Source organism: Phyllobates terribilis, unplaced genomic scaffold, assembly GCF_046119375.1.
Source record: "Phyllobates terribilis strain yellow unplaced genomic scaffold, ASM4611937v1 Scaffold_12__6_contigs__length_324123572, whole genome shotgun sequence".
NCBI classification, from domain to species: Eukaryota; Metazoa; Chordata; class Amphibia; order Anura; family Dendrobatidae; genus Phyllobates; species Phyllobates terribilis.
The window spans coordinates 176,261,238-176,274,517 of record NW_027362772.1 but is presented as its reverse complement, the minus strand read 5'-3'; the positions used below and the strand labels follow the sequence as shown (position 1 = coordinate 176,274,517).

The window sequence follows — 13,280 nt, the reverse complement described above, 5'->3', positions numbered from 1 at the left end:
ACCTGCCAAACTAATTAGCACAGGTGTCTGCAATTGCTTACAGTGATATAAAGAGCCCTGACACACATCACCATCAATGAGTTTAACTGACAAACAAACAAATTCTTCCCTTATCACTCCTAAACACTTTTTGCATAATAATTTGGAACGCGGTGTACATGTGCTTTTCCACAAAACACCAGCGGTTCACGTAGTGAATCTTACAGTTCTAACTTGCCAACCGTGGTCTGTATGGAATTGTTCAATAAAGGGCCCAAAATTAAGATAACATAGATGGGAGAGGTCTCTATGAATAGGAATTCCTAAGTATTTGATACCCTGTGAGGGCCAGGCAAAGGGAAAGTTGGACTGGATGGAATCCTATATGGATTTGGGGAGGGAGACATCGAGGGCCTCAGACTTCGCTGCATTGATTTTAAAATTTTACCATGTAACAAAGTGATCTATTTCAGCCATAACAGCATGGATGGATATATGTGAGTGAGTGATATATACTAGGACATCATCAGCAAATAGAGAGCACTTGTACTCGGTGCCTCCCATCTCAATCCACCTAATATTGGGGTTATGGCGAATTGATGAGAGCAGGTGCTCCGTCACTAGGATGTATAAGAGAGGGGACAGAGGACATCCCTGCCTTGTCCCATTGGTGATTGTGAAAGGTGATGAAAATGTTCTGACGCACCCCCTGGGCCTTGGGACACCCGGAGCCGGACCCTTTTTGGTGGATGCTGGTGGTTGTAGTCTTCGTGGCGGCGACCCGGTTCCGTGGCTCAGGGCGGTCAAACCAGTGGCGGAACTATTGATGTGGTTTTGATGTTTAAATGTCCGACTACGCCACCCGTGGATTGCGGTCAGAGTGAACCGCCGCTACAGGGCAGACCGCTGAGGCTGGTGTTGTGGGTGCAGCAGAGCGTAGCATAACTCCCCACGGGAGGAGTATAGCCTCAGGGCAGTGTATGCGGAGGATGGGGGTGATGGTGCAGGGCAGCAGCAGTAACGACACGGAGTCAGTGATGCAGTCCAGGGCCTTTACTCACAGTTCTTATTATCCAGACCACGTCTTCAGGTAACGGCTGCCCACGTCGTACTGTGCTCACCAGGTGAGGGGCTCAGACAACTCCCAGATAACTTTGGAGCGCTTCACAGGACCCCCTTTGTGTGTCCTTTGTCTGGCCTTTCTTACCAACACTTCTGTCCGGCTGCCTCGGGCCTCCTCTTGGTAAACTTGGCGCCAGTTTCCCTGACCCTATGTGGTGCCTTCCTAGCGGGTGTAGCGAGGGGCTGCGCCACATAAAATGTCAGAGCCTCCGGTTTCTAGCTGAGGGTCGTTTCCTGCCTCCACTAGTTCGGGGACCGGTCTCCCCCTTTGGCCTGACCCCTCCACGCAGGTGGATTCGGGCGTGCGGTGGCGACTCGCCCGTCCGCACCCCTGGGATCCCTTCATTCCTCGTTCCTGGAGCCTTCTCCGCTCCTCTTCCTTCCTTCTCCCTCTTCCAGGCCTGGGCCTCTGTTACTAGGCCCGCCTCCGGAGCAGAGCTCATGCAGAGCCCCTGCTCTCTGCCACTTCTGCTCAGACTTCTCTGCACTGAACTAAGATGGTGCCCACCTTTTATACTCCCTTCTCAATGCACCCAGGAACTGCTTCCTCCCTGCTCCTGCACTACAGGGTTCCCCTTCCTCAGTGTTCCCTCCCCCCACTCCAGCCAGGGACAGGGACTGTCGTGCCCATCTCAGGGGCATATTGGTCGCCCTGCCCCACGGCAATGTGGTGTAATGCATGCAGGTGTCGGGTCCTGATCCACACTCCATCCTTACCTGAGAGTGAGATATCACACCTCTGGGTGAGGTGCAATACGTCTGTAGCAACCGAGCCCTTAGGGTGCTACAGTTCCATTTATCTTCAGCCTAGGTGACGTATTGTGATACAGGGCCGTGATTTTGGCTATAAAAGGGTCCCCTAGACCCCTACCCCAAGCTTTTTAAGAGAATCATATATGGCGTGCCAGGAGACTCTATGGAATGCTTTCTCAGCATCCAACGAGAGTATCTAATTACAAATTTTTAACTGCATCTAGCCCAGGAAATACTTTGTGCCTAGTAGCAGTGTCTGCTAGTCAGCGGATTATCCCGGCTGTTAAGCAAGCTGCACCACCTGTAGTTTAGACACTTAATTTTTTCAAAGGAAATGCTTCGGGACCATGGGATACTTAGTGAAGAGCATCAGGAGGCACCCCAAGGCATAGGGGCTGGGACTGGCAGTAGGATGCCTTGCGGTGGACAGCCGAGCTCGATCCTTATAAAAGCTTTTTAACTGCAGCAGCTTTAGTGGACGCTACTGGAGCTGGAATTACCGCGGCTGCTGGCATGAGACTTGCCCTCCAATAGATCCTTGTAAATGGATTTAAAGTGTATTCATTCAAATTAGAGAGACAATTTAAATTAAAAAGCTTAGAGCTGCCTCCACCACAGGGGGGCTCGCTCGACCCACCAGCGGACAGGCACCAGTATTGGGAGAGGGGGGCTGGCCGTCAGGGTTCACCGCGGCTCTGGCACAAACCCGGCGACACGGAAGTGGCACGGGCAGGAGCGGACTGGCCGTGTCGGCTTCTCACGTTTTGGATTTTAGAAGGGTATGACATGCCTATATCTGTGTCTCCCCCTCCTTTTACTCCTCCACCTCTTTTATTTTCGCATGACTATATGTACTTGTCACTTTTCCATGTGTTAGTTATGTCTTCTGAGCAGTTTGTCAGCTTTTGGACACCTTTGAAGGTGTTTTCTATGTGTTTCTATGTGTTTTTGTTTGCCTGCCATTGGTTTTAACGGTGTTCGAAGGTGTTCGACGAACAGTTCGACGAACACACGGGTGTTCGACGAACCGAACCGAACTCGAACACTACGGGGGTGGCTCAACACTATGCTTAGCTTAGAAAGAGTTAAATTACGAAAGTCAGAAGAAGTCAGGATGGCCGAGTGATCTATGGCACTGTGTTCGGGTCGCAGTCTCTCCTGGAGGCGTGGGTTCAAATCCCACTTCTGACGTTAGCATTTAATTTCAAGAAATTGTACAGCTTCACTCCTGTTACTGATCTGTTGGGGTTTTGCTCTATTGGTGGCAATCTCAAATCGAAAACTAAAAGTGATGGGGCTTAGCAAAACCAATTCTCAACATTGTCACTTTGGCAGTATTCCTGGGGGTCCTTGAGGCATATCTTAAATGTCCTGAATTTTTGCTTTCACAAAAGACTTCTGGGAACATCAAATAGTTTCTTTGTGCATATGTTAGTTGTTGCTTTGGCATCGGAAAAATACTGTGGATAGGAAAATGGGAGGGACTATTTCATCTCTATTTGTTCTCTGTCCCTTTTAGGGCAGAGAGTGAACCTCCTAAGGTGCTGTCGTGGAAGATTCCTAGAAACCGAATTACCAGTAAGTCTAATTTCAGATTTTTCTACCTCAGGCTTCAATAGACTATAAATATACTTAATAAACAATAGCTAAAAGAGCAGATAAACATAGTTTAACAAGTCTGAAATGTGCATGTGATACTGACATCAAAGTTTCACCACATTTTGGGACAAATGTTTTCACTTTCAACATTAACAATCAGTAGAATATTTTCTCTAAATTTGCATCTCCTTTCTTCACTCCGATTGTTTGCACCTAAGAAAAAATAAAGCTTGATGCAACATTATGCTTACAAATTGTGTTTTATGCTCAATCATCACCTGTCCTACAGAGACACAGTCAGAATTACCCTGGCGAATTGAGTAAATTTGAAAATGTAAAAAAAATGCAGAATTGCTGTTTTTTTCTATTCATTCACAAAGAATTAATGTAAGTTCTTAAATATGTACGCAAAATAGCGGGACTTTCAAATATAGATAATCTTGCAAAAACAAGTCAAAGTAAAAATAAATACATCCAGTTGTGACATCTGCAGTGTGTTGAACATTCCTGAATCTAAATGTGTCAAGCTGAAATAGCTCAGTTTTGAGAGTTTTTGACTGAAGATCTAAAGGTCCCGGGTTTTGGCAAAAGTTTTTTTTCTTCACCCATTAAATTTTAAGCAGAAAATAAACAAAGCTTATGGACTGACTGTTTACAGAGAATGTAAAAGTGCTAATCATTATAACTATCTTCAGGAAATAAAATGATAGAAACTTGAGAACTGAACACTTTTAACTTTTGAGGAAAATAATATTTTTTGTAATTTTTCCGTCATTCTGGACGTCATCACTTTGTTTTATTTTAGTTTGACTTAGCTGTATGAGGATTTAAAGGAAACCTGATAGCTAATTCGGGCAGCATGTATCAGACACTAGCTGAATGATTTCAGCCATTTATGTTTGACTATGAATCGCTGTGGCATTACTGAGACAAATATGCTTCAAAAATATGCCAGGAACTAAGCTGTTTGGGGAAAAAGCCAGGAAGGCTAAAAATACAAGCCCCAACTCAGGACCGTTATCTTTCATTCTAAAAATTGGGGTTTCCACGTTAAAGGTAAGACAAAGAATCCACAGATTTGGCATTTCTCTAGCGAGGAGAGCCCACTTAAAATGTATGGGGTGCTTGTCTCCATAAGCGCAAGCTGGGCACTAAACTGGCTTATTTACAATTCTGGATGTTGCAGAGTGAAAACACCTGTTGTACAAAAATAGTAATTGCCGGTGTTGATGAATTCATTGTGAGGAGTAATTTATAAAATGGGATCACTTTGGAGGGATTTCTGCTGTTTTGGTACTTTAGGAAATCCGCAAATGTCACCCTCAAAATATTCTTGCAAAATCTGCATTCCCAAAACCCAAATAGCGCTCTTACTTTCAAAGCCCTGCTGTGTGACCAAACAGTAGTTTCTGAAGACATATGGGGCATCATCTCATTTCAATGAAATTGTGCAACTTTAGATATTTTCACAAGAAAAACTAAATATATATTGACCTAAATTTACCATTAATATAAAGTACAATGTGTTACAAAATAACACAATCAGAATCACGGGGATATGTTAAGCATTCCAGTGTTATTGCCACATAAAATGATACATGTCAGATTTAAAACATGGAGCTTGGTCATGAAGCTCAAAATTGGCTGTAACTAATAGGTTACAAATCAATATTAAAATAAAACAAATCATGGTATATTTCCTTTCATCACAAGTAATGCTCATCTTTCTACTGCTTAGCTTAGAAAGAGTTAAATTACAAAAGTCAGAAGAAGTCAGGATGGCCGAGTGGTCTATGGCACTTTGTTCGGGTCGCAGTCTCTCCTGGAGGCGTGGGTTCAAATCCCACTTCTGACGTTAGCATTTAATTTCAAGAAATTGTACAGCTTCATTCTTGTTACTGATCTGTTGGGGTTTTGCTCTATTGGTGGCAATCTCAAATCGAAAACTAAAAGTGATGGGGCTTAGCACAACCAATTCTCAATATTGGCACTTTGGCAGTATTCCTGGGGGTCCTTGAGGCATATCTTAAATGTCCTGAATTTTTGCTTTCACAAAAGACTTCTGGGAACATCAAATAGTTTCTTTGTGCATATGTTAGATGTTGCTTTGGCATCGGAAAAATACTGTGGATAGGAAAATGGGAGGGACTATTTCATCTCTATTTGTTCTCTGTCCCTTTTAGGGCAGAGAGTGAACCTCCTAAGGTGCTGTCGTGGAAGATTCCTAGAAACCGAATTACCAGTAAGTCTAATTTCAGATTTTTCTACCTCAGGAATAAATAGACTATAAATATACTTAATAAACAAAAGCTAAAATAGCAGATGAACATAGTTTAACAAGTCTGAAATGCGCATGTGATACTGACATCAAAGTTTCACCACATTTTGGGACAAATGTTTTCACTTTCAACATTAACAATCAGTAGAATATTTTCTCTAAATTTGCATCTCCTTTCTTCACTCCAATTGTTTGCACCTAAGAAAAAATAAAGCTTGATGCAACATTATGCTTACAAATTGTGTTTTATGCTCAATCATCACCTGTCCTACAGAGACACAGTCAGAATTACCCTGGCGAATTGAGTAAATTTGAAAATGTAAAAAAAATGCAGAATTGCTGTTTTTTTCTATTCATTCACAAAGAATTAATGTAAGTTCTTAAATATGTACGCAAAATAACGGGACTTTCAAATATAGATAATCTTGCAAAAACAAGTCAACGTGAAAACAAATACATCCAGTTGTGACTCCTACAGTGTGTTGAATATTCCTGAATCTAAATGTGTCCTGTCGAAATAGCTCAGTTGGGAGAGCATTAGACTGAAGATCTAAAAGTCCCAGGTTTTGGCAAAAGTTTTCTTCTTCACCCATTAAATTTTAAGCAGAAAATAAACAAAGCATATGGACTGACTGTTTACAGAGAATGTAAAAGTCCTAATCATTATAACTATCTACAGGAAATAAAATGATATAAACTTGAGAACTGAACACTTTTAACTTTTGAGGAAAATAATATTTTTTGTAATTTTTCCATCATTCTGGACGTCATCACTTTGTTTTATTTTAGTTTGACTTAGCTGTATGAGGATTTAAAGGAAACCTGATAGCTAATACGGGCAGCATGTATCAGACACTAGCTGAATGATTTCAGCCATTTATGTTTGACTATGTATCGCTGTTGCATTACTGAGACAAATATGCTTAAAAAATATGCCAGGAACAAAGCTATTGGGGAAAAAGCCAGGAAGGCAAAAAACACAAGCCCCAACTCAGGACCGTCATCTTTCTTTCTAAAAAAAAGGGGTTTCCACGTTAATGGTAAGACAAACAATCCACAGATTTGGAATTTCTCTAGCGAGGAGAGCCCACTTAAAATGTATGGGGTGCTTGTCTCCATAAGCACAAGCTGGGCACTAAACTGGCTTATTTGCAATTCTGGATGTTGCAGAGTGAAAACACCTGTTGGACAAAAATAGTTATTGCCAGTGTTGATGAATTCATTGTGAGGAGTAATTTATAAAATGGGATCACTTTGGAGGGGTTTCTACTGTTTTGGTACTTTTGGAACTCCACAAATGTCACCCTCAAAATATTCTTGCAAAATCTGCATTCCCAAAACCCAAATAGCGCTCTTACTTTCAAAGCCCTGCTGTGTGACCAAACAGTAGTTTCTGAAGACATATGGGGCATCACCAAATTTCAATGAAATTGTGCAACTTTAGATATTTTCACAAGAAAAACGAAATATATATTGACCTAAATTTACCATTAATATAAAGTATAATGTGTTACAAAATAACACTATCAGAATCACGGGGATTTGTTACGCATTCTAGTGTTATTGCCACATAAAGTGATACATGTCAGATTTAAAAAATGGTGCTTGGTCATGAAGCTCAAAATTGGCTGTAACTAATAGGTTACAAATCAATATTAAAATAAAAGAAATCATGGTATATTTCCTTTCATCACAAGTAATGCTCATCTTTCTACTGCTTAGCTTAGAAAGAGTTAAATTGAAAACGCCGGAAGTCAGGATGGCCGAGCGGTCTAAGGTGCTGCGTACAGGTCACATTCTCTCCTGGAGGTGTGGGTTTGAATCCCACTTCTAACATTTGCATTTTCCTTCAAGAAATTGTACAGCTTCACTCCTGTTACTGATCAGTTGGGGTTCCGCTCTATTGGTGGCAATCTCAAATCGAAAACTAAAAGTGATGGGGCTTAGAAAAACCAATTCTTAATGTTGGCACTTTGGCACTATTCCTGGGGGTCCTTGAGGCAAATCTTAAATGTCCTGAATTTGTGTTTTCACAAAAAACTTTTGGGAACATCAAATAGTTTCTTTGTGCATATGTTAGTTGTTGCTATGGCATCAGAAAAATACTGTGGATAGGAAAATGGGAGGGACTATTTCATCTCTATGTGTTCTCTGTCCCTATTAGGGCAGAGAGTGAACCTCCTAAGGTGCTGTCGTGGAAGATTCCTAGAAACCGAATTACCAGTAAGTCTAATTTCAGATTTTTTTACCTCAGGCATCAATAGACTATAAATATACTTAATAAACAAAAGCTAAAAGAGCAGATGAACATAGTTTAACAAGTCTGAAATGCGCATGTGATACTGACATCAAAGTTTCACCACATTTTGGGACAAATGACTTCACTTTCAACATTAACAATCAGAAGAATATTTTCTCTAAATTTGCATCTTCTTTCTTCACTCCAATTGTTTGCACCTAAGAAAAAAATAAAGCTTGATGCAACATTATGCTTACAAATTGTGTTTTATGCTAAATCATCACCTGTCCTACAGAGACACAGTCAGAATTACCCTGGCGAATTGAGTAAATTTGAAAATGGAAAAAAAAATGCACAACTGCTGTTTTTTTCTATTCATTCACAAAGAATTAATGTAAGTTCTTAAATATGTACGCAAAATAGTGGGACTTTAAAATATAGATAATCTTGCAAAAACAAGTAAAAGTAAAAATAAATACATCCAGTTGTGATATCTACAGTGTGTTGAACATTCTTGAATCCAAACGTGTCGGGCTGAAGTAGCTCAGTTGGGAGAGAGTTAGACTGACGATCTCAAGGTCCCTGGTTAAGTTCTGGATTTTGGAAAAAGCTTTTTTCTTCACCCATTAAATTTTAAGCAGAAAATAAACAAAGCATAGTGACTGACTGTTTACAGAGAATGTAAAAGTCACAATCATTATAACTATCTACAGGAAATAAAATGATAGAAACTTGAGAACTGAACACTTTTAACTTTTGAGGAAAATAATATTTTTTGTTATTTTTCCTTCAGTCTGGACATCACCACTTTGTTTTATTTTAGTTTGAATTAGCTGTATGAGGATTTAAAGGAAACCTGATAGCTAATACGGGCAGCATGTATCAGACACTAGCTGAATGATTTCAGCCATTTATGTTTGACTATGAATCGCTGTGGCATTACTGAGACAAATATGCTTCAAAAATATGCCAGGAACAAAGCAGTTTGGGGAAAAAGCCAGGAAGGCAAAAAAACACAAGCCCCAACTCAGGACCATCATCTTTCATTCTAAAAAAAGGGGTTTCCACGTTAATGGTAAGACAAAGAATCCACAGATTTGGCATTTCTCTAGCGAGGAGAGCCCATTTAAAATGTATGGGGTGCTTGTCTCCATACGCGCAAGCTGGGCACTAAACTGGCTTATTTGCAATTCTGGATGCTGCAGAGTGAAAACACCTGTTGGAGAAAAATAGTAATTGCTGGTGTTGATGAATTCATTGTGAGGAGTAATTTATAAAATGGGATCACTTTGGAGCGGTTTCTGCTGTTTTGGTACTTTTGGAACTCCGCAAATGTCACCCTCAAAATATTCTTGCAAAATCTGCATTCCCAAAACCCAAATAGCGCTCTTACTTTCAAAGCCCTGCTGTGTGACCAAACAGTAGTTTCTGAAGACATATGGGGCATCACCGCATTTCAATGAAATTGTGCAACTTTAGTTATTTTCACAAGAAAAACTAAATATATATTGACCTAAATTTACCATTAATATAAAGTACAATATGTTACAAAATAACACTATCAGAATCACGGGGATATGTTAAGCATTCCAGTGCTATTGTCACTTAAAGTGATACATGTCAGATTTAAAAAACGGTGCATGGTCATGAAGCTCAAAATTGGCTGTAACTAATAGGTTACAAATCAATATTAAAATAAATGAAATCATGGTATATTTCCTTTCATCACAAGTAATGCTCATCTTTCTACTGCTTAGCTTAGAAAGAGTTAAATTACAAAAGCCAGAAGAAGTAAGGATGGCCGAGCGGTCTAAGGAGCTGCGTTCAGGTCACAGTCTCTTCTGGAGGAGTGGGTTTGAATCCAACTTCCGACATTAGCATTTTCTTTCAAGAAATTGTTCAGCTTCACTCCTGTTACTGATAATTTGGGGTTCCGCTCTATTGGTGGCAATCTCAAATCGAAAACTAAAAGTGATGGGGGGCTTAGCAAAACCAATTCACAATGTCGGCACTTTGGCAGTATTTCTGGGGGTCCTTGAGGCAAATCTTTAATGTCCTGAATTTGTGCTTTCACAAAAGACTTCTGGGAACATCAAATAGTTTCTTTGTGCATATGTTAGTTGTTGCTTTGGCATCGGAAAAATACTTTGGATAGGAAAATGGGAGGGACTATTTCATCTCTATGTGTTCTCTGTCCCTATTAGGGCAGAGAGTGAACCTTCTAAGGTGCTGTCGTGGAAGATTCCTAGAAACCGAATTACCAGTAAGTCTGATTTCAGATTTTTCTACCTCAGGCATCAATAGACTATAAATATACGTAATAAACAAAAGCTAAAAGAGCAGATGAACATAGTTTAACAAGTCTGAAATGCGGATGTGATACTGACATCAAAGTTTCACCACATTTTGGGACAAATGATTTCACTTTCAACATTAACAATCAGTAGAATATTTCCTCTAAATTTGCATCTCCTTTCTTCACTCCAATTGTTTGCACATAAGTAAAAATAAAGCTTGATGCAACATTATGCTTACAAATTGTGTTTTATATTCAATCATCACCTGTCCTACAGAGACACAGTCAGAATTACCCTGGCAAATTTAGTAAATTTGAAAATGTAAAAAAAATGCAGAATTGCTGTTTTTTTCTATTCATTCACAAAGAATTAATGTAAGTTCTTAAATATGTACGCAAAATAGCGGTACTTTCAAATATAGATAATCTTGCAAAAACAAGTCAAAGTAAAAATAAATGCACCCAGTTGTGACATCTACAGTGTGTTGAACATTCCTGAATCTAAATGTGTCCTGCCGAAATATCTCTGTTGGGAGAGCGTTAGACTGAAGATCTAAAGGTCCCTGGGTCAATCCTGGGTTTCGGCAAAAGTTTATTTCTTCACCCATTAAATCTTAAGCAGAAAATAAGCAAAGCATATGGACTGACTGTTTACAGAGAATGTAAAAGTCCTAATCATTATAACTATCTACAGGAAATAAAATGATAGAAACTTGAGAACTGAACACTTTTAACTTTTGAGGAAAATAATATTTTTTGTAATTTTTCCTTCATTCTGGATGTCATCACTTTGTTTTATTTTAGTTTGACTTAGCTGTATTAGGATTTAAAGGAAACCTGATTGCTAATACGGGCAGCATGTATCAGACACTAGCTGAATGATTTCAGCCATTTATGTTTGACTATGAATCGCTGTGGCATTACTGAGACAAATATGCTTCAAAAATATGCCAGGAACAAAGCTGTTTGGGGAAAAAGCCAGGAAGGCAAAAAACACAAGCCCCAACTCAAGACCGTCATCTTTCATTCTAAAAATAGGGGTTTCCACGTTAATGGTAAGACAAAGAATCCACAGATTTGGCATTTCTCTAGCGAGGAGAGCCCACTTAAAATGTATGGGGTGCTTGTCTCCATAAGCGCAAGCTGGGCACTAAACTGGCTTATTTGCAATTCTGGATGTTGCAGAGTGAAAACACCTGTTGGACAAAAATAGTAATTGCCGGTGTTGATGAATTCATTGTGAGGAGTAATTTTTAAAATGGGATCACTTTGGAGGGGTTTCTGCTGTTTTGGTACTTTTGGAACTAAGCAAATGTCACCCTCAAAATATTCTTGCAAAATCTGCATTCCCAAAACCCAAATAGCGCTCTTACTTTCAAAGCCCTGCTGTGTGACCAAACAGTAGTTTCTGAAGACTTATGGGGCATCACCGCATTTCAATGAAATTGTGCAACTTTAGATATTTTCACAAGAAATCTAAATATATATTGACCTAAATTTACCATTAATATAAAGTACAATGTGTTACAAAATAACACTATCAGAATCATGGGGATATGTTAAGCATTCCAGTGTTATTGCCACATAAAGTGATACATGTCAGATTTAAAAAACGGTGCTTGGTCATGAAGCTCAAAATTAGCTGTAACTAATAGGTTACAAATCAATATTAAAATAAAAGAAATCATGGTATATTTCCTTTCATCACAAGTAATGCTCATCTTTCTACTGCTTAGCTTAGAAAGAGTTAAATTACAAAAGCCAGAAGAAGTCAGGATGGCTGAGTGGTCCAAAGCGCTGCGTTTAGTTCACAGTCTCTCCTGTAGGCGTGAGTTCGGATCCCATTTCTGACATTAGCATTTTCTTTCAAGAAATTGAACAGCTTCACTCCTGTTACTGATCAGTTGGGGGTCCACTCTATTGGTGGCAATATCAAATCGAAAACTAAAAGTGATGGGGCTTAGGAAAACCAATTCTTAACGTTGGCACTTTTGCAGTATTCCTGGGGTCCTTGAGGCAAATCTTAAATGTCCTGAATTTGTGCTTTCACAAAAGATTTCTGGGAACATCAAATAGTTTCTTTGTGCATATGTTAGTTGTTGCTTTGGCATCGGAAAAATACTGTGGATAGGAAAATGGGAGGGACTATTTCATCTCTATAAGTTCTCTGTCCCTATTAGGGCAGAGAGTGAACCTCCTAAGGTCCTGTCGTGGAAAATTCCTAGAAACCGAATTACCAGTATGTCTAATTTCAGATTTTTCTACCTTAGGCATCAATAGACTATAAATATACTTAATAAACAAAAGCTAAAAGAGCAGATGAACATAGTATAACAAGTCTGAAATGCGCATGTGATACTGACATCAAAGTTTCACCACATTTTGGGACAAATGTTTTCATTCAGTAGCCGACAACCCCTTTAACTTTAACTGCAGGGTAGTGATGAGTGAGCGTGCTCGTTCAACCCTTTCGCCGAGCTCGCTCGGGTGCTTACATAGTATCTTCGGCAAGCTCGTATATTAAGTTCAAGTCCCGGGCGTCTGCATGATTTATGGCTGTTAGTCAGCTTCACCACATGCAGAGATTGCCTGTTTGTTAGGGAATCCTCACTTGTTGAGGCTGACTATCAGTCATAAATCATGCAGGCAACTTAATAAACGAGCATGCCAAAGATACACGAAAGCACCCGAGTGCTCGGCGAAAGCGTTAAATGAGCATGCTCGCTCCTCACTACTGCAGAGTCATCACAAGGAACATTTAAAGATTTTCACCTATTGATATCAATGGACTGCATTTGTATTAAACAGATTGTATTGCGTCTTCTAGAGATGTTTTGTAGGTGCTGTTTTCTTTGGCAAATAGATGAGAATCAAGCAAGGGACTCCCCTCAAATAACAGGAAATGTCCTAACAGCATATTGAAAATTAGAAAAACCCTTTAATATTTCTCTATCAGTCAATGGATGTCTACTTTCTACATGGGCAAACACAAAAGTGACCAATAGAAAAAAATG

General features: G+C 39.7%; 2 non-coding genes across 2 annotated transcripts; both read left to right on the top strand.

Annotated features, from left to right (window-relative positions):
* Nucleotides 1-2,962: 2,962 nt before the first annotated feature.
* TRNAP-CGG (transfer RNA proline (anticodon CGG)) lies at nt 2,963-3,045 on the top strand. The gene has a single exon. It is a non-coding gene; the product is annotated as a tRNA-Pro (tRNA).
* A 2,180-nt stretch (nt 3,046-5,225) lies between these two features.
* Nucleotides 5,226-5,308, top strand: TRNAP-CGG (transfer RNA proline (anticodon CGG)). Its single transcript has one exon. It is a non-coding gene; the product is annotated as a tRNA-Pro (tRNA).
* The last annotated feature ends 7,972 nt before the right edge of the window (nt 5,309-13,280 follow it).